This window comes from Chionomys nivalis, chromosome 3 (genome assembly GCF_950005125.1).
Source record: "Chionomys nivalis chromosome 3, mChiNiv1.1, whole genome shotgun sequence".
Taxonomy (NCBI): Eukaryota; Metazoa; Chordata; class Mammalia; order Rodentia; family Cricetidae; genus Chionomys; species Chionomys nivalis.
The window spans coordinates 196468-221135 of NC_080088.1; the positions used below are offsets into that span (position 1 = coordinate 196468).

Consider the following 24668-nt stretch of genomic DNA (forward strand, 5'->3'; position numbering starts at 1 on the left):
AGATATAACTATTGAACAGTATATTAAATGTGTTAAAGTGTTTACCTGTGCCAATTATTCTTGCAGGCTTGAAAGAAGTCAAACTGGAGAAAAACCTTCTGTATATACTAAATGTGTTAAAGCCTTTGCCTATGACAGTCATTTTCAATGGAACGAAAGAGCACATACTGGAAAGAAACCCTCTGAGTGTAATCAGTGTGGTAAAGGCTTTGTAGATCTCAGTACTCTCCAAAGACATAAAAGAATACATACTGGAGAGAAACCCTATGCATGTGACCAGTGTGGTAAAGCCTTTGCACGTTACAGTAATCTTCTAATGCATAAAAGAACACATACTGGAGAGAAACCATATAAATGTGATCAGTGTGGTAAAGCCTTTGCACGATACAGTCATCTTCTAATGCATGAAAGAATACATACTGGAGAGAAACCCTATGAATGTAATCAATGTGGTACAGCCTTTACATTTCATAGTTCTCTTCAACGGCATGAAAGAACACATACTGGAGAGAAACCCTACGGATGTATTCAATGTGGTAAAGCATTTTCACAGCTCAGTAATCTTCAAATGCATGAAAGAACACACACTGGAGAGAAACCTTATGAATGTAACCAGTGTGGTAAGGCTTTTGCTCATCTTGGTCATCTTCAACGGCATGAAAGAATACATACTGGAGAGAAACCCTATGAATGTATTCAATGTGGTAAAGCCTTTGCACATCTCAATACTCTTCAAATGCATAAAAGAGCACATACTGGAGAGAAACCATATGAATGTGATCAGTGTGGTAAAGCCTTTGCACAGCACAGTCAACTTCTACTGCATAAAAGAACACATACTGGAGAGAAACCCTATGAATGTAATCTATGTGGTAAATCCTATGCACATCTTAGTAGTCTTCAAATGCATGAAAGAACACATACTGGAGAGAAACCCTATGAATGTAATCAGTGTGGTAAAGCTTTTACAAGTCAGAGTTATTTCCGAATACATATAAGGACACATTCTGGAGAAAAACCCTATGAATGTAATCAGTGTGGTAAAGCCTTTGCATGTCACAAAAGTCTTCAAAGGCATGAAAGAACACATACTGGTGAGAAACCCTATGAATGTATTCAGTGTGGTAAAGCCTTTGCACATCTCAGTACTCTTCAGATACATAAAAGAGCACATACTGGAGAGAAACCCTATGAATGTAATCAGTGTGGTAAAGCCTTTGCACGTCCCAGTCATCTTCAAATGCATGACAGAACACATACGGGAGAGAAACCCTATGAATGTAATCAGTGTGGTAAAGCCTTCGCACAGCACGGTCATCTTCAAATGCATAAAAGAACCCATACTGGAGAGAAACCCTATAAATGTAATCAGTGTGGTAAAGCCTTTGCATGTATCAGTAGTCTTCAAAATCATGAGAAAAAATCATACTGCAGAGAAACCATATAAATGTTGTCAATGTGGTAAAGTTTTGCACTTTATTCAGGAGTAAAAGTTTTTGTGTGCAATCAATCTGTTAAAGCCTTTGCACATTGCAGTAATCATATGAAAAAACTAATACTGAAAATCTTGTTGCTATAAAGTATTTGGTAAGATCTTCAGCCAACTCACGTATATTCAGTTATATAAGAGTATTCTGGAAAAGAGATTTTGACAGTGTCACCAACCTGTTCAAACATTATTATATCTGTCTCTATTTTGTTTGCCAACTCCATGGAACAAAAGCCCTATGAGTTTAAATAGGTAACTGTAGCAATATTTTGTTTATGATCTAACAAATAAAACTTGTCTGAAGATCAGGGTGCAAAACTAGCCACATTAGTTAGCCATAGAGACCAGGCAGTGGTGGTTTATATGTTTAATCCCAGACAGAGGCAGATGGATCTCTGTTGGCTCAAGGCCATCCTGAGATACATGAAATTGATCCAGTCTAAAAGAAAAACAGCTCACACAAAGGTAATCTCAGCATTTTGGATTCCTCACTAGGGAGTTGAAGACAGGAGTGATATGATTGGGCAGAAAGAGGACTATAAGGTGGGAGGAGACGGGAGCTCAGTGGAGTCTGAGGAGCATTGCAGTCATAGGACAAGATCACTGCTTCCATCTGAGCATTGGTAGAGGTGAGAACTCTGGTGGTGGTGGCTATGCTTTTGTCATCTTCAGCTTTACCCCAATATCTGTCTCTGGGTTTTTTTTTTATTATTAATAATGACTAGAATTTGTGCTAAATCTGGCGCCCAACTTTTGGGGTACAGCCATTTGCCTGTGGCTTTGCAGTCACCAGTATAGGTTGAAGTACATACAGTCGGAGTCACTACCCTACCAGCTGTTTCCTTTCTTTTCTCCTGTTGGGCTTTTCCTGAAACCCCTTTTTGGGATGCTGCCAAACTAGGTAGCTGCCTTGAAATTTGGTCAGGCTTTTACTGTTGTACACAGCAGCAGTCAGCCTCATGTCATAATTGTTATTGTTGGCACATTTGGTGAGAAAATTGGGAATTCTTAAAGGGAGGAATCAGGTAAAAGTTTTTCCCCCACTTTAAAAATTAGGAAACACTATTACAATGGAGAGTTAGGTCTCTGTATGATTACACAATGGATGGTTTAAAATTAGAACAATTAGATGAAGAAATTTGGGAAGGGATGGAGAGGACAAGGAAGGGGGAAAGTGATATAATATATTTTAATTAAAATCTATAAAAATAAGTTTTAAAAGCATGGCTTGAGAGATAGCAATTAAGAGCACTGGACTCAGGTTATATTGCCAGAGACTATGGTTGCTAATCATCTCCTATAACTCCAGTTCCAAGAATAAGATTTCCTCTTCTGGCCTCTGCAGGTACTGCACACAGACAGATACCCATATACATAAAATAAAGCTTAAAATGAAATTCTGTGCAGTAATGTCACAGCTTGAGCAAACAACAGTCAGGGCTAATTAAAATGAACCCTTTCTGGTCCTTTGAGCCTGCTTTCTCAGAAGCAAAAGAAGCCTTAATCTGAAGTTAGAATAGGCAGAATAGCTGTTCATTTAAATGTGTCATTCAGTGTGGAAAGGTGACTCCTCCATTTGTTTGTATTTGTGTTCTATATCCTTTGTATGTGTGAGGGTTGTAGCATTGGTACTTCTTTCAAATGTACCTTTGAGAGCATGCATTATGATCTATTTATCTTTCAGATCATACATAATACATTTATATTTAGATCATAATGCATGATCTGAAAGAGAGTTTTGCTCTGTAAATACACTCCATCTGCCTAAGTGATTAGATTCCATTCTCCTCTCCCTTTTTAAATTGTTCAAAGTATAACCTCAGGCCTGAACCTAAAAGAGGCTTAAAATGACATCATATGTGGAATGCAAAATCTGTGCCAGGCTGCCTCCTCTTTTAGCATTGAACACCCCTGGATGCATACTGTTATTAAAGAGATTTTTGCTTATTAAACTTTTAAATGTGTTGAATGATTTGTCCATGGCAAAGCACATTAATTCTATACCAATAGTACCTCTAGCCTTATAGAACAATGTCTATGAGACTTTTTTTTTTTTTGAGACAGAGTTTCTCTGTGTAAAAGCCCTAGCAGTCCTGGAACTAGCTCTTATAGACCAGGCTGCTCTCAAACTTAGATCTGCCTACCTTTGCTTCCTAAGTGCTGGAATTAAAGGCATGTGCCACCACCACCCAGCAAGACAAAATTTCTTATGTAGGATCAGGTAGCCTTGTTCCCACATAAGGATCATGTCGTGATTAAACCAACTAAATTCTTAGATTAAAGACCTCAGCCACCACTAAGTTTTAAAATTACAAATTTGAGTCATATAGTCAACTGTCCATTTCAGTAGCAGGAAAAGAATTTGTGTGTGAACATGGCTTCTGCCTTCAGAACAGAATAGGAGGAATAGTTTATTGTGTACACTGTAGGGGGAAGCAGGGTAGGCAAACAGCTGCTGAAGTCACTGTTATAAAATAGGATCTGATTGTGGCAGGATCAGTGATTTTGTAATTTCCCAGCATACATAGATAGATCCATGTCATGTGAATGAAGGCAGGCCAGATTTTGGATGTACAATTTGGGAAAGTTAGTTTGAGCCAATGAATACTGAATTTCTAACAAGGGAACTCAGATATGTTTAATCCTACCTGTCATGGTTCCATCTCTTAGCTGTAGTTGTGAGTGTCAGGATCTCAGCAGATAACACTGCACAAAGCGGCATGGTGAAATAATATGAATGCCATTCCCTGCCAGAGGCCATGGGAGTATACAGAAGATGAGAACTAATATTCAACAAGTCAACCCGCCAGATGAATAACTCTATGATGGGTAGCCCCACTTAGCAAAGACCGTGGGGCCACTGACGGTGAATCTGTTTCTGTCATGTGCCATTACATTTCTTCCCTAAAAACAGTTATGAATATTTTCCCCACTGTCTGTGTGTTTATCTCATAAATATATTCCATCTATTGGGCATACATATATCTGTGAATGGTTACAAAGATGATTTCTTCTTAAGCTGTATAATTTTGATGAATGGAAATAACACTGGGATATTTTTCATAGCTCAGACTAATAGGAAAATAGTAATATTCTCAGTTACAAAGACAGCTTTTTACACCATTACCTGATTTAAGACCTCAAAAGCAATTCAAAGTAAACTAGTTGCCCTTTGGAGATGAATTACACAAGGACAAGTTCCCAAGTGTCTTTTTGTTGAATCAAGTTCAGGCACAAACCAACTTTAGTAGACATAATTCTCTCAGCAATTGACTCTCTATATGCATTCCTAACCACTCAAGGTTCAGAAACTGTTTATTGTTTAGGTCCTGTATTTCAATGTCACTCTCCATGATGTCTCTCAGGCTACATGCCTCCCACCTGCACAACCACACATTGTCATGGTTGCTCATTGGATGGTCAGTGTGACATCCCTAGCCTGTGAGAAATTGATTTAAAGCAGAGGTCTTCCAAAGTTGTAGACCAGGATATGGAGCCAAGGGTTGGGGTGGGGAATTGTGTGCAGGTCTGGGATTTTGGGGCAGGCTTAAATGGGTTTAGTGGGCAGTGGATAGTGTCTTCCCTAAGGTTCCTAGAAGCAGACTCACTTCCTGTAAGACTGCCAGGGCTATAGGCCCTAGTTTGAAATTCAGAGGAGGGTATGCTGCCTGGTGTTAGTGTTACTAGGTCAGCTTTAAGAAGTGTTAACTGACTATGGGCAATGTCTTACCTGGTTCCTTAAACTTTCCTGGTCTCTAAAATAGCCAAGTTTGTTTTGTTTTGTTTTTGTTTTGTTTTGTTTTGTTTTTTTAAGTAGTAGGCTAGTATATGGGATCCAGGGACAGTATTGCTGTTTGGAGTTGTTGGATAGGCTTAAAAGGGTTTAGTGGTGAGTGGGGTGGGCAGTCTTCCCTGAGGTCCTGAAGACCACTCTGATCACTGGTACAGCTGCTGTGGGCTGTGGGCCCTAGGGTGGAGCCAGGGTAAATAAGTGCAGTCTGGGGTTTCTGGATGGGCTTTAAGGAGTGTTAGTGGGTAGTGTCTTACCTAGGGTCCCTAGATCCAGTCTGGCATCTGGTAGAGCAGAAGTCTTCTAAAGTTTTAGACCAAGATATAGAGCCAGGGGTAGGGGCATGGGGATGTGGTGTGTGCAGTCTAGAATATTTGGTTAGGCTTAAAGGGGTTTATTATGTCTGGAGTGCAGAAGATCCTTTAGGGCATCTCTTGGTGCTACTGTGCCCTGTGATTAAGGTTAATGGGAAATTACAACAATCTAATCCAGGAAAAGAAGACAAATGGCAAAGCCACTTCAGGAATGAAGGTATAGGTCACTTCTCCAGGAAAAGACCCATACCTTCTCAAGTGCTTGCAGAGGATGGAAGAAATACAGACTGGGTAGTAGAAGAAGATAGTTCTAAATACCTTCTAAGTCCACGTGACCAATTGCAGAAATGAGGATTAAAACTGACATAGGTGCTCTTGCGGCATTTTGTTAATAATGTATTTTACAGATATTTGTAGTTATTTCCATTTCCTTTTCATTGTTGCAACATCAATTAAGAGAATATCAGTGGTTTTCAGAGGTAAGTTTGAAATACTAGAAAGATGTCCCCCAAAGGATTTTGACACTATTCTAAATATATAATGCATTTGTGATTTATGTGGTATAGTTATGGTATGCTTAGGTATAATTATTACCTTGTTATTGGTTTTCATTTGGAAATTAATCATGGGCAATGTGATTGAAAGCAAAGTTGACAAGGGGTGGATTGTGATGGCTATTCTTGTTTGTCAACTGTGACCTCCATTTTTGAATTATTGTTCATTCCAGATAATTCAGAAATGGAGGCCACAGTTGTGATCTGCACCTTAAGGCATGAAAGCAACATACATTTGATACAGATCCTGAGGCTGGATGACACACACCTTTAATTCGGACCTTGAGGCTAGAAGGCACACCTTCAATTTGGGTTACACATTCTGCTGGAAGGACAACAGAAAAGGAAAGTAATATGTTAGTTCTTCACATCCAATTTTTCATGGACATTGAAGCCTACTTCTTTGGAATTCCAGTACATACAAAAACCCAGCTGAGATGCCCAGCCTCATGGGATTGAGCAACTACTAGATTCTTGGACTTTCCCTTCACCAGCTAGCCATTTTTGACAGCAGCCTGTAAGTCAATAAATTCCCATATATGTGTGTGCACATATATATACATACACACACACACACACACACACAGAGAGAGAGAGAGAGAGAGAGAGAGAGAGAGAGAGAGAGAGAGGTTCTTCTTTCCATAAATTCTGTGACTCTTGAGAACCTTAACGAATACACTGGAATTTCCAGTCAATTACATTTCTATACTTTTAGATCCTAATTTTTTGACTTATACCATAACTACACGTCTGAAACATTTTTAGCAAATACTTCAACACTACATTACATACTTTTGTAGAAAATAACCTTTTCTATTCTATAAAGCTAAAGAATATGGGAACTAGTCATGTAAGGGTTGGGTGCTATTTCTGGTGAAAATTTTATAAAACAGTATGAGTCATTAGACACATGGAAATATTTTGCTATTTGTTTTGATCAAGTTGATAGGTACTGGCTACTTAATGGGAAACTACCTATTTATTAATTTAATTTTATAGGTATTTATGCCTTAAACCTATTAAAAATCAAAAATTACAAAAATTGGAGTGAGTGAGCCGGAGACAGAGACTTCTGAGGGCCCAGACATGAATCTGGGACCTTCAAGGGAGTAGACCTAAGCCAGGACCCTTGTGGGTCTGGGCATGAGTCTAGGACCTCCCAGGAACTAGGCCTGAGCCAGGACCTCTGCTAGTCTGGGTGTGAATCTGGGACTTCTGAGGGAATAGGCGGGAACCAGAGATCTCTGCGGGGCAAGGGGTGAGTCTGGGACCTCGGAGTAGGCCTGAGCCAGGACCTCTGGGTCTGGGCATTGACCTGGGACAACAAAGGGAATAGGCGGGAACCTGGAATGTCTGCAGGTTCGAGCATGAGTCTGGGACCTCTGAGGGAGTAAGCCTGAGCCAGGTCCTCTGTGGTTCTGCATGCAATTGAGCCTGGGAACTCTGAGGCAGTAGACTGGAGCCTGAAACCTTTGCAGGGCCAACTCCAAGCCAGGGACTTCTGCAGGAGGGAATCCAGACCAGGATTTAAAGAAACAGGTCAAGCCAGGAACCTAGACCAAAGTAGGCCAGAGACAGCAAACTCCAAGGGAACAGAGCAAAGCACTGGAGCCCTGAGCTATCTCCATGAACACAGAGTAACCAACAGGGTAACTAGAACTGTCACTGATTGTCCTACAAAGAACAACCATCTGAGCTTTGGATTCACTGGCACCTAGAAAATTACTCAACAGAATCTCAGACAGCACCAACCATACCTATTAGAGGAAAAGATGAGTAGAAAAGGTAAGAATACACCAACACCACAAAGAGCAACACAATACCAGTAAAACCTAAAGACCCTACAACAGCAAGACCTGAACAACCAAATATAGATGAAGCAGAAGAAAAATACCTAAAAAATTACTTCAAGAGAATGTTTGAAACTCTTAAAGAGGAAATGAGAAATTCCATCAAAGAAATGGAAGAAAAGACAAACAAAAAATTGGAAGACATCAGCAAATCCATAAAAAAAAAAAGAAAAACCAAGAAAAAGAAATCAAACATATGAAGGAAACTATTCAAGACTTGAAGACTGAAATAGGAACAATAAAGGAAACACAAACCGAAGGAATTATAGAAACAGAAATCATGAGAAAATGGTCAGGAACCACAAGCACAAGCATGAACAGCAGGATACAAGAAATGGAAGAGTGAATCTTAAGCGCTGAAGATACAATAGAGAAAATAGACTCATCAGTTAAAGAAAACATTAAATCTAACAAAACCTTAACCCAAAACATCCATGAAATATGGGACACCATGAAAAGACCAAATCTTAGAATAATAGGTATAAAAGAAGAAGAAATTCAATTCAAAAGAACAGAAAATATATTTAACAAAATCATAGAAGAAAACTTTTCCAACCTAAAGAAAGATATGCCTATGCAGATACAAGAAGCTTACAGAACACCAAATAGACTGGATCCAAAAAAAAAAAAATATTCTCTTACCACGTAATAATCAAAACACTAAACATACAGAGTAAAGAAAGATTATTAAGAGCTACAAAGGAAAAAGGCCAAGTAAAATATAAAGGTAGACCTATCAGAATTACACCTGATTTCTCATTGGAGACAATGAAAGCCAAAAGGTCATGGTCAAGCGTTATGAAGATATTAAGAGATCATGAATGCCAGCCCAGATTATTATATCCAACAAAACTTTCAATCACCATAGAAGGACAAAACAAGATATTCCATGACAAAACTATTGATTTCACCAATACCTAGCCACAAACCCAACCCTACACAAAATACTAAAAGGAAAACTCCAACCCAAGGAAGTTGACTACACCAACAAAAACACAGACAATTGATGGTCTCACAGCAGCAAATCTCAAATAAGGGAAAATGCATAAATTAACTTTAGCAACAATGAAAACTAAATTAACAGGAGATAGCAATCACTGGTCATTAATATCTATTAATGTAAAAGGACTCAACTCACCTATAAAAAGGCACAGGCTAACAGACTGGATACAAAAACAGATTCCATCCTTCTGCATACAAGAAACATCTCAACCTCAAAGACAGACATTGTCTCAGAATAAAGGGTTGGAAAAAATATACCAATCAAATGGACCTAAGAAACAAGTGGGTATGGCTATCCTAATATTTAACAAAATAGACTTCAAGTTTAAATCAATCAAAAGAAACAAAGAAGGATATTTCATATTAGTCACAGGAAAAATCCATCAAGAGGAATTCTCAATACTGAACATCTATGGCCCAAATACAAGTGCACTCTCATATGTAAAAGAAACACTTCTAAAGCTTAAATCATACATCAAACTCCACACACTAATAGTGGGAGACTTCAACACTCTCCTCTCACCACTAGACATGTCAGTCAGACAAAAAATGAACAGAGAAATAAGAGAACTAACAGATGTTATGACTTAAATGGACTTAACAGACATCTATAGAATATTCTATCCAAACAGAAAAGAATATACCTTCTCAGCACCTCAAGGAACCTCTTCAAAAATTGACCACATACTCAGTAACAAAAGAAACCAACAAATACAAAAGAATTGGAATAACCCAATGTATCTTATCAGATAACCATGGTTTAAAACTAGAAGTCAATAGCAATACTAATTCCAGAAAACACACAAACACATGGAAATTAAACAATGCTCACCTGAATGATCAATGGGTCAAGGAAGAAATAAAGGGAGAAATTAAAGACTTCCTAAAATTCAATGAAAATGACTACACAGCATACTCAAATTTATGGGACACAATGAAAGCAGTGTTGAGAGGAAAGTTTATAGCACTAAATGCCTACATTAAGAAGCTGGAAAATTCCCACACTAGTGAATTTACAGAACATTTGAAAGCTTTAGAATAAAAAGAAGCAAACTCACCTAAGAAAACTAGATGACAGGAAATAATCAAATTGATAGCTGAAATCAACAAAATAGAAACAAAGAAAACAATACAAATAATCAATGAGACAAAGAGTTGGTTCTTTGAGAAAATCAAAATAGACAAACCTTTATCCAAAAGAACCAAAAGGCGGAGAGCGAATACTCAAATTAGCAAAATCAGAAATGAAAAGGAAGCCATAACAGCAGACACGGAGGAAATACAGAGAACCATCAGGTCATATTTTAAAAACCTGTACTCCACAAAATTGAAAAACTTAAAGGAAATGAAAAACTTTCTGGATAAATATCACTTACCAAAATTAAATCAAGACCAGAAAAGCAAATGAAACAGACCTATAACTGCTGAAGAAATAGAAACAGTCATCAAAATTCTCCCAATCAAAAAAAGCTCAGGACCAGATGGTTTCAGCTCAGAATTCTACAAGACTTTCTAAGAAGAGCTAATACCAATACTCCTCAAATTGTTCCACACAATTGAAACAGAAGGAACAATGACTAACTCTTTTTATGAGGCTACAATTACCCTGATACGAAACCACAGAAATATATTACTAAAAAGGAGAATTGCAGACCAATCTCACTCATGAACATTGATGCAAATATACTAAATAAAATACTGGCACATCAAATCCAAGAACACATCAGAACTATCATCCAACATGATCAAGTAGTGAAGGCGCGCATCGCCCGGCGATTCTGGGTTTATGGTTCCATGTACGGAATTGATTTAATTACATTTACTTTGTTGAGCAACTTGCATTTCCCAGTTTTTAACAAATACTAGGCGGACACTGAAACAGGACCCCGTTTTCGTCATGACTTGGCAACAGCGCCACCTGCTGGATAATAGGTAATATGGCAATTTTCGTTTCCAACACAAATTTTACTGTTTGGTTTACTAATACAATGGGTTATATCATGCAAGGTTTATATGACTATGGGGATAACTTAATTTACTGGTTACTAGGTTTCAGTATTCTTTTGAATATTCTATCATTTAGGAAGATTATAGCACTCATAAGAACCATACAATCTTTACTAGAAACTCATGCAGGTCAGGAGATTCAGGATTCAAAAGCTTTGGAATCACAGGTGCAGAATGGGGACCAAAAAATTGATACCTCAGTGAAATCACTAGAAACACATGCAGGTCAGGAGATTCAGGATTTAATAGAGACAATAATAAAAAGACTTGAAATGATTGAAGAAATTATTGGAGCTGGTGAACAGTAAGAAGGCACAAGGACAGGATACAATGCCACCACCAGCTATTAGAACTGGCTTACCCAGGGTTTTAGCGACATCCCCTGTAATTTATTCTGACAAAGCGTCAACTTCTAAAGGCTTTTCAAAGGGTGTCAAAGAAGCTAGATGGATGCCCCAACGGTACAGAGGAACTTTGGGTGACTGTCCAGGCAGCGAGATGTCTCTGTGATTTCTAGAGTTTTGTAAGTTGCTTATTTCTTGTTTGCTTAGGTAATATTGTATCTTTCTGGAGTCTTTGATGGAGTTGAAGAATAGTTAGTTATAGTTATAGTTTTCCTTTGTTATAAAAGATAAAGTAGATGTAAATATTGTAACTAATTTTTACTTGATAACTGTTTTGTTATATGTAATTTTGCTATGTTAAAGTTAAAGCCTTCCTTTTTTTGTTTAAACAGAAAAAGGGGAAATGATGGAGGAAGGTCATTTGTCAATAAACAAACTGCCTTGGTCCATTTGATAGGCCATCCCTTAGGTGGGTGGAGTAGACAGAATAGAATGCTGGGAGGAAGAGGAAGTGAGCTCAGATGCAGGGCAGCTCCTCTGAGAGACAGACGCCATGCTCTCCTCTCCAGAGCAGACACGATGAAGCTCCGACCCAGGATGGATGTAGGCTAGAATCTTCCCGGTAAGCACACATTGGGGTGCTACACACATGAATAGAAATGGGCCAAGCAGTGTTTAAAAGAATACAGTTTGTGTGTCATTATTTTGGGGCATAAGCTAGCCAGGCGACCATGAGCTGGGGCGGCAGGAACACAGCCCACAGCTCACACTACAAAGTAGGCTTCGTCCCAGAGATGCAGGGATGGTTCAACATACAAAAATATGTCAACATAATCTACCATATAAACAAACTGAAAAATCAAAACCACATGATCACCTCTTTAGGTGCCAAAAAAGCTTTCAACAAAATACAACAGCTCTTTATGATAAAGGTCTTTGAGACAGCAGGGATACAAGGAACTTACATAAACATAATAAAGGAAATATACAGCAAGTCAACAGCCAACATCAAACTAAATGGAGAGAAACTTACAGTGATTCCACTGATCTGGAACAAGACAAGGTTGTCCACTCTTTCCATATCTGTTCAATATAGTTCTTGAGGTCCTAGCTAGAGCAATAAGACACCAAAAGGAGATCAAGGGGATACAAAGAGGAAAAGAAGAAGTCAAATTCTCACTGTTTGCTGATGATAGTTTACATAAGTGATCCCAAAAATTCTACCAAGGAACTTCTACAACTCATAAACACTTTCAGCAATGTAGCATGATACAAGATAACTCAAAAAAATTAGTAGCCCTCCTGTGCATAGATGATAAAAGGGCTAGGGAAGAAATCAGAGAAGCAACACCCTTCACAATAGCCACAAATAGCATAAAATATCTCAGAGTAACTCTAACCAAACAAGTGGAAGAGTTGTATGACAAGAATTTTAAATCTTTGAAGAAAGAAATTGAAAACATCAGAAAGTGGAAAGATCTCTCATGTTCTTGGGTAGATCAAATTAACATAGTAAAAATGGCAATCTGGCCATTTCATGGACGCCAGGGCATTGAGAGCATCTGCGGAAGCAGATCGCGGAGGGTGCGGGTGGGCCTCGTCGGAGTGTTGGGATTTGAGCTGCGGTTCTCGAACCCAGGTTCTCGAAATGCATCGTGATTCCTGTCCATTAGATTGTAAGGTGTATGTAGGTAATCTTGGAAACAATGGGAACAAGACTGAATTAGAACGGGCATTTGGCTATTATGGACCGCTCTGAAGTGTGTGGGTTGCTCGAAACCCTCCTGGCTTTGCTTTCATTGAATTTGAGGATCCCCAAGATGCTGCTGACGCTGTTCGAGAGCTAGATGGAAGAACACTATGTGGCTGCCGAGTAAGAGTGGAGCTGTCGAACCGTGAGAAAAGAAGTCGGAATCGTGCCCCCCCCTCCCTCTTGGGGTCGTTGCCCTCGAGATGATTACCGTAGGAGGAGTCCTCCACCTCGGTGAAGATCTCCAAGAAGGAGAAGCTTCTCTCGAAGCCGGAGCAGGTCACTTTCTAGAGATAGGAGAAGAGAGAGGTCTCTGTCTCGTGAGAGAAACCACAAGCCGTCTCGATCTTTCTCTAGGTCTCGTAGCCGATCTAGGTCAAATGAAAGGAAGTAGAAGACCAGTTTGCAAAAGAAGTGGTGTACAGGAAGTAACTTCATTTGACAGGAGTATGTACAGGAAATTCAAGTTTTGTTTGAGACTTCATAAGCTTGGTGCGTTTTTAAGATGTTTTAGCTGTTCATGTTCCCTTAAGCAAGATTGAATTTGCTTTGAACTTTAGTTTTTCATAGACTGAAATAAACCTAGATCCTGCCCAGTTAAAGTGTGATGTACTAATGATAAACCACTGATGGAAATTGACAAAACTAGTTTCTTTATTAGCTGGATTACAGTCTGGAGCTGTGGGTGAAATGACAAGCAGTCTGTAAAAGCTGCTGTTAACACAAGTTAACAGGGAAAGGGTGGGAACTGCACTCTGAAGACTTAAGCGGTTCCTCACTGATTGCCATCTATGGAGGAAGCTGTTTGTAACATTCTTTATTTGGAAATGGAAGACTAAGTTACCAGTTGGTTTAAGGGTACATTGTAGAGCTGAACCTTTGAGTTACTGTGCAAGATTTCTTTTTCATGCTGTCATTTGTAATATGTTTGTGAGAGTCCTTGGGATTAAAGTTTTGGTTACAAATTGTTAAAAAAAAATGTCAATCTTACCAAAAGCAATCTACAGATTCAATGCAGTGCCCATCAAAATCCCAGCAAAATTCTTCACAGACCTTGAAAGAACAGTACTCAACTTCATATGGAAAAGCAAAAAACCCAGGATAGCCCAAACAATCCTGTACAATAAAAGAACTTCTGGAGGCATCACAATCCCTGACTTCAAACTCCACTACAGAGCTACAGTACTGAAAACAGCCTGGTATTGGCATAAGAACAGACAGGAGGACCAATGGATCTGAATAGAAGACCCGGATATTAATCCACACACCTTTGAACACCTAACTTTTGACAAAGAAGCAATAAATATCAAATGGAAAAAAGCATATTTAACAAGTGATGCTAGTATAACTGGATATAAACAAGTAGAAGAATGAAAATAGACCCGTATCTATCACCATGCACAAAACTCAGGTCCAAATGGATCAAAGAACTCAACATAAAGCCAGCCACACTGAATCTATAGAAGAGAAAGTGGGAAGTACATTTGAATGCATTAGCACAGGAGACCACTTCCTAAATATAACCCCAGCAGCACAGACACTGAGAGAAACAATAAATGGGACCTCCTGAAACTGAAAAGCTCCTGTAAAGTAAAGGATACAGTCAACAAGACAAAACAACAGTCTACAGAATGGGAAAAGATCTTCACCAACCCCACATCAGACAGAGGTCTGATCTCCAAAATATACAAACAACTCAAGAAATTGGTCATCAAAAGAACAAATAATCCAATAAAAATGGAGTACAGACTTAAACAGAGAACTCTCAACAGAGAAATCTAAAATGGCTGAAAGATACATATGGAAATGTTCAACATCCTTAGTCATCAGAGGAATGCAAATCAAAACAACTCTGAGATTCCATCTTACACCTGTAAGAATGGCCAAAATCAAAAACACTGATGACAACTTATGCTGGAGAGGTTGTGGGGAAAAGGGAACACTTCTGCATTGCTCTGTGTGTGTGTGTGTGTATGTGTGTGTGAATGGCCCAGAGCCTACACTATGTTTGTGTTGAATATTCCTCAAGTTAAAGAAATAGAAGGAAGCCAGGTGTGCTGGTGCATGCCTTTAATCCCAGCACTCAGGAAGTGAAGGCTGCTGGATCTCTGAGTTCAAATTTGGCCTGACACACAGAAAGAATTTCCAGACAGTAAGTTCCACACATTGAAAAACGCAATCTCAAATGAAATAAAATAAAAAGAGATGTGAATTGCATGGAGCTGCCTGGAGCCCAGGGCTGACCTCTTCCCTCATAAATCAGATCTCCAGCACTGATGTTCCTTGTTTGTTTGTTTGTTTGTTTGTTTGTTTGTTTGTTTGGATTCCAAATTAATTATATTTGTGTTTATGACTATTTATTTGATTTTACCATTTTGCTGTTCTTTTGTTTTGTTTTTTGAGAAACAGGGTCTGTGTCATCCTGGCTGTCCTGGAACTAGCTCTGTAGACCAGGGTGGCCTCCAACTCACAGAGATCAACCTACCACTGCCTTCCCAGTGCTAGGATTATTAAGAGTACATCATCACTGCCTGGTTAATTTTATTTTACCCTTCCTTCCTTATTTTTTTTTAATATTTTCTTTCTCTATTATGTCTGCCTACTCCAGAGAGTCCAAAGCCACTGGCCTCCCTACACAATTAAAACTAAAATAATTAACCTGGCATTGATAAATGAATAAAAGCAAAGGGGACCTGGGCTGGGAATGTGATGAAGCTTCGGGAGTTGGGTTGCAAAGCTGAGCTAGTCTAGAGCTCTGATCTCAGCAGTATGTGCATACAATGGGGTACACTACAGTACACAGAACAAAGCAGTTCTGGTGGTTATTGGGACTTTGGGTAGCATGAGAAGAAGCTTGGATGTTGATTGCAAAGCTAGTCTTTCTTTCTCTCCTTTTCTTTTTTAATAAGTAACATAAAATAAAAGGGACCTGAATACATTGCTGGACCCACATGCACACATGGCTTAGATGCCACCTGTCCCCATCCCTACGGCATGCCTGCAGTATCATACACACATATAAAGGTGCCCACTCTTCCACCAATGATGCATGTAGGATAAAAATCAGGCCTGGAGAGATGACTCAGCCCTTAAGAGCACTCTTCCCTCTGAAATTTTCAGCAACCACATGGTGGAATCTAGTGCCCTCTTCTGGTAAAAGGGCTTACATGCAGACAGAGCTCTCCACAAAGAATTAATATGCAAATCTTTTTTAATTAAGGAGCCTAACAAATAGAGGGCAGTGACCTGCTATTTGCACATAACTATGGGCATTTTCTGCAATTCACCAAGTTCTAAGAGAGTTCAGTGATCATGAAAGACAGAGTCAGGACCCTGAGGACTCATCATCTAATGAGCAGAGAGGCAGATTCAACCACATTTTGCCACAGTATGCTGCTTGAAAAACCACAATTATTGAAGTTTGAATAAAGCAACCATTTCTGAAAGAGGAATTGTTATTCCTTTCTGTCTGCCTGCCTGTTTCTCTCTCTCTCTCTCTCTCTCTCTCTCTCTCTCTCTCTCTCTCTCTCTCTCTCTCTGTGTGTGTGTGTGTGTGTGTGTGTGTGTTTGTCTGTCTGTCTATCTGTCTGTCTGTCTGCATGTATACATTTGTGTATGTCTGGGCAGAAGTGTTTAAGTTCCTATGATGAGTTCAGTCATCATGAAAGACAGAGACAGGACACTGAGAGCACATCTAATAAGCAGAGGATCATATTTAAGCAAAATTTGCAAGAACCTTTCATTAGTCAGTATACAGCAGGAAAAATCATAAAAATGTCAACCCATAGGAGTGGGAGTGGGGCTGATTGCCCTCTTTTTAGCTGCTTAGTACTACGATTACAGGGATGGGGCAGCACACCCAGTTTGTGCAGTACTGAGAGGATGGAACCACGGGTTCCCCCTCCCCTCATAAGTCAGATTTCTAACACTGCTATCCCTTGCTTTTTTGTTTTATTACAAGTTAATTATACTTATTTTTTAAAATCTCTTTCTTTCTCTCTCTCTCTCTCTCTCTCTCTCTCTCTCTCTCTCTCTCTCTCTCTCGTATGCCTGTCCACTCTAGTAAATCCAATGCCTTTGGCTTCTCTGGGAACCTGTACTAATGTGAGCAAATACACACACACACACACACACACACACTTAAACAAACATAATAAAAATTAAAGTGATAAGTTAATGTGGCATTTTTAAAAGTAAATAAAAGCATAGGAAAACAGGGCTGGAGACTTCCATTGGTATTGGATCAGGAACTGAGTTGGTCTAAGGAGTCCTGAGCACTGCCTTGTATCCTCAGCAATGCATAAACTGTGATGCTGCTACAACACACAGAACAAAGCCATTTCTGGTGGTTGTTGAGGTGGAGAGAGTAGGACGAGAAGAAGCAGGGATATTGGTTGCAAGTCTGTCTGTCTTTCTTAAAAAAAATCCCACACTAGTTCAGAATTGAGTACAATAAAGGGTTATTTATTTAGGGGTAGACTCACAGATCACAGTCCTCTGCTCGAAAGGGAAAACAGCAACCGAATTCAGCAGCTGGAAGAGAGAGAGAATAGATGTGCACTTTACATTGGCATTTATAGTATAAGAGGCCATGCCCAAGTGGTTGGGTAACTTAAAGGCTGAAGGATTTCCTACAGCACCTCCCCGTTTTGTTTAAATAAGAGAATTCTAAACCTAAGACAAAGTTTTTTATATATACAATAAGAAAAAATGTCAAGTATAAAAATTAGGATTACAACCAGCATAAACAATATCAAGAATAACAAACAAGAAACAAGTGATAAATATTTCAATAATTATCCTATCCTAAGGAGTCTAAGTCTTGTATTATAAATAACTTGGCCAAGTCATGAGATGAAAGTAACTATGACTATCTAGTCTTCAATCCCATCAAAGACCCAAAAAAGGAAATAATATTACTTGAGTAGGCAATAAGTGCAATCAAGCAACTTCCAAAATGTGCAACAAATTACAGAGGCAAATGGCTACCTGGGTAATCACCCAAAGTCTCATTTGCAATGTTGGAGCAACCAACTTTGGCTAAGAATTAGAATAACTGTCAGACCATTTTCAGAGGCAGGAAAATTTTCAAAACCGGTCTTACACTCTCTTGGCAGGATTTGACAGTCTTTTTTCTTGTATCCTGCTTGTCCTGTCCTGACATCATGCATTTTTTTCAGTAGTCATTGCATGGGCAGTTCCTTGCTCAAAGGCCAGTTTTGCCAAGAAGAAAACAAGCTCTAGGTGGTGTGTCTTCAATGCTAGACATTCTCTTGGGAATAGATCAGTGCTGCCAGGAGCAATCTTGTCTTACGTCAACAGAACCCTAAGTTATTTAAATGCCATATTCTACAGTTCTTTGAAGTGGTTGAATATTACCTATCTATGAAGAATACAATCTCTATGTATCTAAAGAACATGATTAGTCTAAGTATGACAAACATAGATGACTATTGATCTATAATTCTTAATACCTATATTACTTAGAGACTAAGACTTCATATTAGAATATTATACAATAAACAACTTGCAACAAATAAGGACAATGACTTCAAAATATAAATAAAATATAAGTATCCTGATCAGAGGTAGAAATGTATATTGCAATATGATACATAAATCCTAAAATTGTATCAATATACAAAATGTCTTAGACAAAAATAGGAACATATTCAATATAATATGTATGTATCAATATACAAGAAGTCATACCAATATAAATTACCTATAAATAATGCTCACAAGTATTCACTCTAGTACTATTATTATTAGTGTGAGTAAGCTCACACTAATCTATTATCCCATCCAATTTCCCTTTCTTTTTCAAGGAGATCCCTGAGCCTTCATAATTTCCCCCCAAACCTCCAGCCCTATACCAATTATAATCAACCCCTAATTGATATCCCTAACCTTGAGGACAACCTTTGGTGGGAGGCGGAACATCGTCTTCTAGAATTACTTCCAGCTGTCATGGAGGCGATGTCCTTCCTATGGGATCACAGGAGAAACAGTGTCAGAGCAGACCTCCTGATCTTCTGGCCCTTACTATCCTTCTGTCCCTTTGGTAATTTTTTCCAGAGATGTAGGTGTAGGAGTTGCATTGCAAATGTATCCACGGTGGTTGTACTCCCAAACAACAATCACAGGCACTGGCTAAGACTAATGACTGTTTCTCTTACTTGTCAGCTTGCATAGTATTTCATGGTACTGTGGCAGCTAGATGATATTTTTGATATATTCCTGTAATATTGTTGCTAGTATTTTATTTAGAATTTTTGCATATGTATTTCTCAAGGATATCACCCTGTAGTATTCTCTTTTTGTGTTTGTCTTTACCTGGCTTGGGCATTCAGATTTACATTGACTTTGGAGAATGCATAGGGAAATGCATGTCCCGTTTCTACTTTTATTAAAATAATTTAAGAAGTACTTGTAGTGCTTTAAAAGTCTGGTAAAATTCTCTTGGGAATCCTAGTATTGTTTCAAAATCTTTCTTTTTGGCCTGTTTAACTTATTGATCTCGTCTTTCCTTAGTATTAAGTATGAAGTAAATGTATTCTCTATGTACATAGTTGGATCTTTTAAATTAGAAAATAATCCCAAAATATCTTTAAGATACTAAACCAGAGTCGTGCCCAGACACAGAAGAAGGAAGATGTGACCCGCCCAGCTGAAAAAGCAAGCAAGGTAGGCGCTTTGTTTACAAACTACCCAACCTGCACGGAGACCTGATCTCGGCACCAGGAGAGACAGCAGTGTGGTGAGTTTGTGACTGGCGGCGGAAGCAGCCCTGGACAGGGAACTCTGAAGTTCCTCATCCCCCACCCTATACTCCCTGGGCTCCCTGCAGGGGCTCTACACCCCGCATACTACCTCTCTCTTCTTTTCCCACCCCGCTTGCATCCAGAACCCTTCTCCCTTCTGCCCCCTTTCCTCTTTGGGCACATAACACCATCCAGCTCAGTCTGTCTGGCGCTGGGGGCAAATCCTCAGGGCAAGTAGGCAGGCGAGACTTCCTTTGTTTCACTGGCCTGCCTGCAGCAAGCAAGGTAGGCGCTTTGTTTACGAACTACCCAACCTGCACGGAGACCTGATATTGGCACCAGGAGAGCCATCAGTGGGAGAGCTAATCTCGGTACCAGGAGAGCCGTCTTTGGGCACGGAGATCTGATATTGGTACCGGGGAGACATCACTGGAGCACCAGGAGAGCTATCACTGCAGAGTGCCATCACTGGGAAGGTACAACAGTAGGTAAGAAGACCTGATCCGGTAAAAGAAGATCCATAGGGGAGCATTCGGAGAAAGAGATGGGCAGGCGCCAATGCAAGAATTCACCCAACAATCTGAAAAACTATATGAAACCACCAGAACGCAGTGACCTCACAACAGGAGGACATGAACACCTTAATCATGAAGAAGTAGATAAAACTGACTTTATGAAAGTGATTGACGCCCTTAAACAGCATGTAAAAAATGCCCTTATAGAAATGGATGAGAAGTATAACAGAAAGTTTGAAGAGTTGAGTAAATCAGTGAATGATACCCTAGGAAACCAAGGAAAAACAATCAAACAGATAATGGAAACAGTTCAAGACTTAAAAACTGAAATGGAGGCAAAGAAGAAAACACAAACAGAAGGCCAGCTGGATAGGGAAATTCTAGGTAAACGATTAGAGACTACAGAAGCAAGCATAACCAACAGAATACAAGAGATAGAAGAAAGAATCTCAGATTCTGAAGATACCATAGAGAAAATAAACACGCTGATCAAAGAAAACAGCAAGGCCAACAAATTCTCATCACAAAACATTCAGGAAATATGGGACACAATAAAAAGACCAAACCTAAGAATAATAGGAATAGAAGAAGGAGAAGAAGCGCAGCTCAATGGTCCAGAAAATATATTTAATAAAATTATAGAAGAAAACTTTCCCAACCTAAAGAAAGATATACCTATGAAGGTTCAAGAAGCATACAGAACACCGAATAGGCTGGATCAAAAAAAACATCCTCTCGCCATATAATAATCAAAACACAAAGCATACAGAATAAAGAAAGAATACTAAGAGCAGCAAAGGAAAAAGGCCAAGTTACTTATAAAGGTAAACCTATCAGACTTACACTTGACTTCTCTATGGAAACCATGAAAGCCAGAAGGTCCTGGATAGATGTACTGCAGAAACTAAGAGACCATGGATGCAAGCCCAGACTACTATACCCAGCCAAGCTTTCGTTCACTATAAATGGAGATAACAAAATATTCCAGGATAAAAACAAATTTAAACAATACGTAGCCACAAATCCAGCCTTACAGAAAGTAATAGAAGGAAAATCACTAACCAAGGAGTCCAACAATGACCACAATATCTCAGACAACTAGAGACCCTTCACCAGCGCAACACAAAGAAGGGGAACACACAAAATTTACTACTAAAAAAATGACCGGAGTTAACAACCACTGGTCATTAATATCACTTAATGTCAATGGACTCAACTCTCCTATAAAAAGGCACAGACTAAGAGATTGGATACGAAAACAGGATCCAACATTCTGCTGTTTACAAGAAACACACCTCAACCACAAAGACAGGCACCTACTCAGAGTAAAGGGTTGGGATAAGGCTTATCAAGTAAATGGACCTAAGAAACAAGCAGGTGTGGCCATACTAATTTCTAAAAAAGTTGACTTCAAACTTAAATCAATCAGAAGAGATGGAAAGGGACATTTTCTACTCATAACAGGAACAATTCATCAGGATGAAGTCTCAATCCTGAATATCTATGCCCCTAATATAAAAGCACCCACGTACGTAAAAGAAACATTGTTAAAACTCAAGGCAGCCATCAAACCGCACACATTAATAGTAGGAGACTTTAATACTCCTCTCTCACCAATGGACAGGTCAATTAGACAGAAATCTAACAGAGAAATAAGAGAATTAATGGAGGTAATGAATCAAATGGACTTAACAGACATCTATAGAATATTCCACCCAAATAGGAAAGAATATACCTTCTTCTCTGCAGCTCATGGAACCTTCTCAAAAATCGACCACATACTCGGTAACAAAGCAAACATCCACAGTTACAAAAAGATATTAATAACCACCTGTATCTTATCAGATCACCATGGATTAAAGCTAGAATTCAGCAACAATGCTACCCCCAGAAAGCCTACAAACTCATGGAAACTGAATAGTCAACTACTGAACCATACCTGGATTAAGGAAGAAATAAAGAAAGAAATTAAAGTCTTCCTTGAAGACAATGAAAATAAAGAAACAACATACTCAAACCTATGGGACACTATGAAAGCAGTCCTGAGAGGAAAGTTCATAGCACTAACTGCCCACTTAAAGAAAACAGAGAAAGCACACATTGGAGACTTAACAGCCCACCTGAAAGCTCTAGAAAAAAAAGAAGCAGACTCACCTAGAAGGGGTAGAAGACTGGAAATAATCAAACTGAGGGCTGAAATCAACAAAATAGAAACACAGAAAACAATTGAAAGAATCAATGAATCAAAAAGCTGGTTCCTGGAGAAAATCAACAAGATTGATAAACCCCTATCCAAACTAATCAAACGGCAGAGAGAGAATTTGCAAATTAATAAGATCAGAAATGAAAAGGGGGACATAACCACAGACACAGAGGAAATTCAGAGAATCATTAGATATTACTACAAAAGCCTGTATGCCACAAAACTGGAAAATGTAAAAGAAATGGACACTTTTTTAGATAAATACCATATACCAAAGTTAAACCAGGACCAGGTGAACAACCTAAATAGACCTGTTAGTCGTGAAGAATTAGAAGCTGTTATCAAAAACCTCCCTTCCAAAAAAAGTCCAGGACCAGATGGTTTCAATGCGGAATTCTACCAGAACTTCCAAGAAGACCTAATACCTATACTCCTTAAGGTATTTCACAATATAGAAACAGAAGAGTCATTGCCAAATTCCTTTTATGAAGCTACAGTAACTCTGATACCAAAACCACACAAAGACCCAACCAAGAAAGAGAATTACAGGCCAATCTCACTCATGAACATCGACGCAAAAATCCTCAACAAAATTCTGGCAAACCGAATCCAAGAACACATTAGAAAAATTATCCATTATGATCAAGTAGGCTTCATCCCAGAGATGCAGGGCTGGTTTAACATATGCAAATCTATCAATGTAATCCATCATATAAATAAACTGAAAGAAAAAAACCATATGATCGTTTCATTAGATGCTGAAAAAGCATTTGACAAAATTCAACATCCCTTTATGATAAAAGTCTTGGAGAGATTAGGGATACAGGGGTCATACCTAAATTTAATTAAAGCTATATACAGCAAGCCGACAGCTAATATCAAATTAAATGGAGAGAAACTTAAAGCCATCCCACTAAAATCAGGAACACGCCAAGGCTGTCCACTCTCTCCATACCTCTTCAATATAGTTCTCGAAGTTTTAGCAATAGCAATAGGACAACATAAGGGGATAAAGGGGATTCAAATTGGAAAGGAAGAAGTTAAACTTGCATTATTTGCAGATGATATGATAGTGTACATGAGCGACCCCAAAAACTCCACCAAAGAACTCCTACAGCTGATAAACGCCTTTAGTAATGTGGCAGGATACAAGATCAACTCCAAAAAATCAGTCGCCCTCTTATACACAAAGGATATGGAAGCAGAGAGGGAAATAAGAGAATCATCACCTTTCACGATAGCCACAAAAAGCATAAAATATCTTGGGGTAACTCTAACCAAGGAAGTGAAAGATCTATTTGACAAGAACTTTAAGGCATTGAAGAAAGAAATTGAAGAGGATACCAGAAAATGGAAGAATCTCCCTTGCTCTTGGATTGGGAGGATCAACATAGTAAAAATGGCAATTCTACCAAGGGCAATTTATAGATTCAATGCAATCCCCATTAAAATCCCATCAAAATTCTTCACAGATCTTGAAAGGACAATAATCAACTTTATATGGAGAAACAAAAAACCCAGGATAGCCAAAACAATCTTATACAATAAAGGAACTTCTGGAGGCATTACCATCCCTGACTTCAAACTCTATTACAGAGCTACAGTAATGAAGACAGCGTGGTACTGGCATCAAAACAGAGAAGTCGACCAATGGAATCGTATAGAAGACCCGGATTTTAACCCACAAACCTATGAACAACTGATTTTCGATAAAGGAGCTAAAAGTATACAATGGAAGAAAGAAAGCATCTTCAACAAATGGTGCTGGCACAATTGGATGTCAACCTGTAGAAGAATGAAAATAGACCCATATCTATCACCATGCACAAAACTCAAGTCCAAATGGATCAAAGACCTCAATATCAATCTGAACACACTGAACCTGATAGAAGAGAAAATGGGAAGTACCCTACAACATATGGGCACAGGAGATCGCTTCCTATGTATAACCCCAGCAGCACAGACATTAAGGGCAACATTGAATAAATGGGACCTCCTGAACCTGAGAAGCTTCTGTAAAGCAAAGGACACTGTCATTAAGACAAAAAGGCAGCCTACTGACTTGGAGAAGATCTTCACCAACCCC

At 38.9% G+C, this 24668-nt stretch overlaps 1 long non-coding RNA gene and 2 pseudogenes across 1 annotated transcript in view; 2 read left to right on the plus strand and 1 right to left on the minus strand.

The window, feature by feature from the left end:
* LOC130871620 (zinc finger protein 431-like) overlaps positions 1-3419 on the plus strand; it is a 28037-nt pseudogene extending 24618 nt beyond the window's left edge.
* Positions 3420-6428: 3009 nt separating this feature from the next.
* Positions 6429-24668, minus strand: part of LOC130871622 (uncharacterized) — a 53101-nt gene continuing 34861 nt past the window's right edge. Inside the window, exons 4-6 of the long non-coding RNA XR_009056846.1 lie at positions 19011-19088; positions 17585-17633; positions 6429-6472 (exon numbers count right to left, since the gene is read on the minus strand). This is a non-coding gene — a long non-coding RNA (uncharacterized LOC130871622). The remainder of the gene's footprint in view (positions 6473-17584; positions 17634-19010; positions 19089-24668) is intronic.
* On the plus strand, positions 12238-14279 carry LOC130871621 (serine/arginine-rich splicing factor 3-like; annotated as a pseudogene).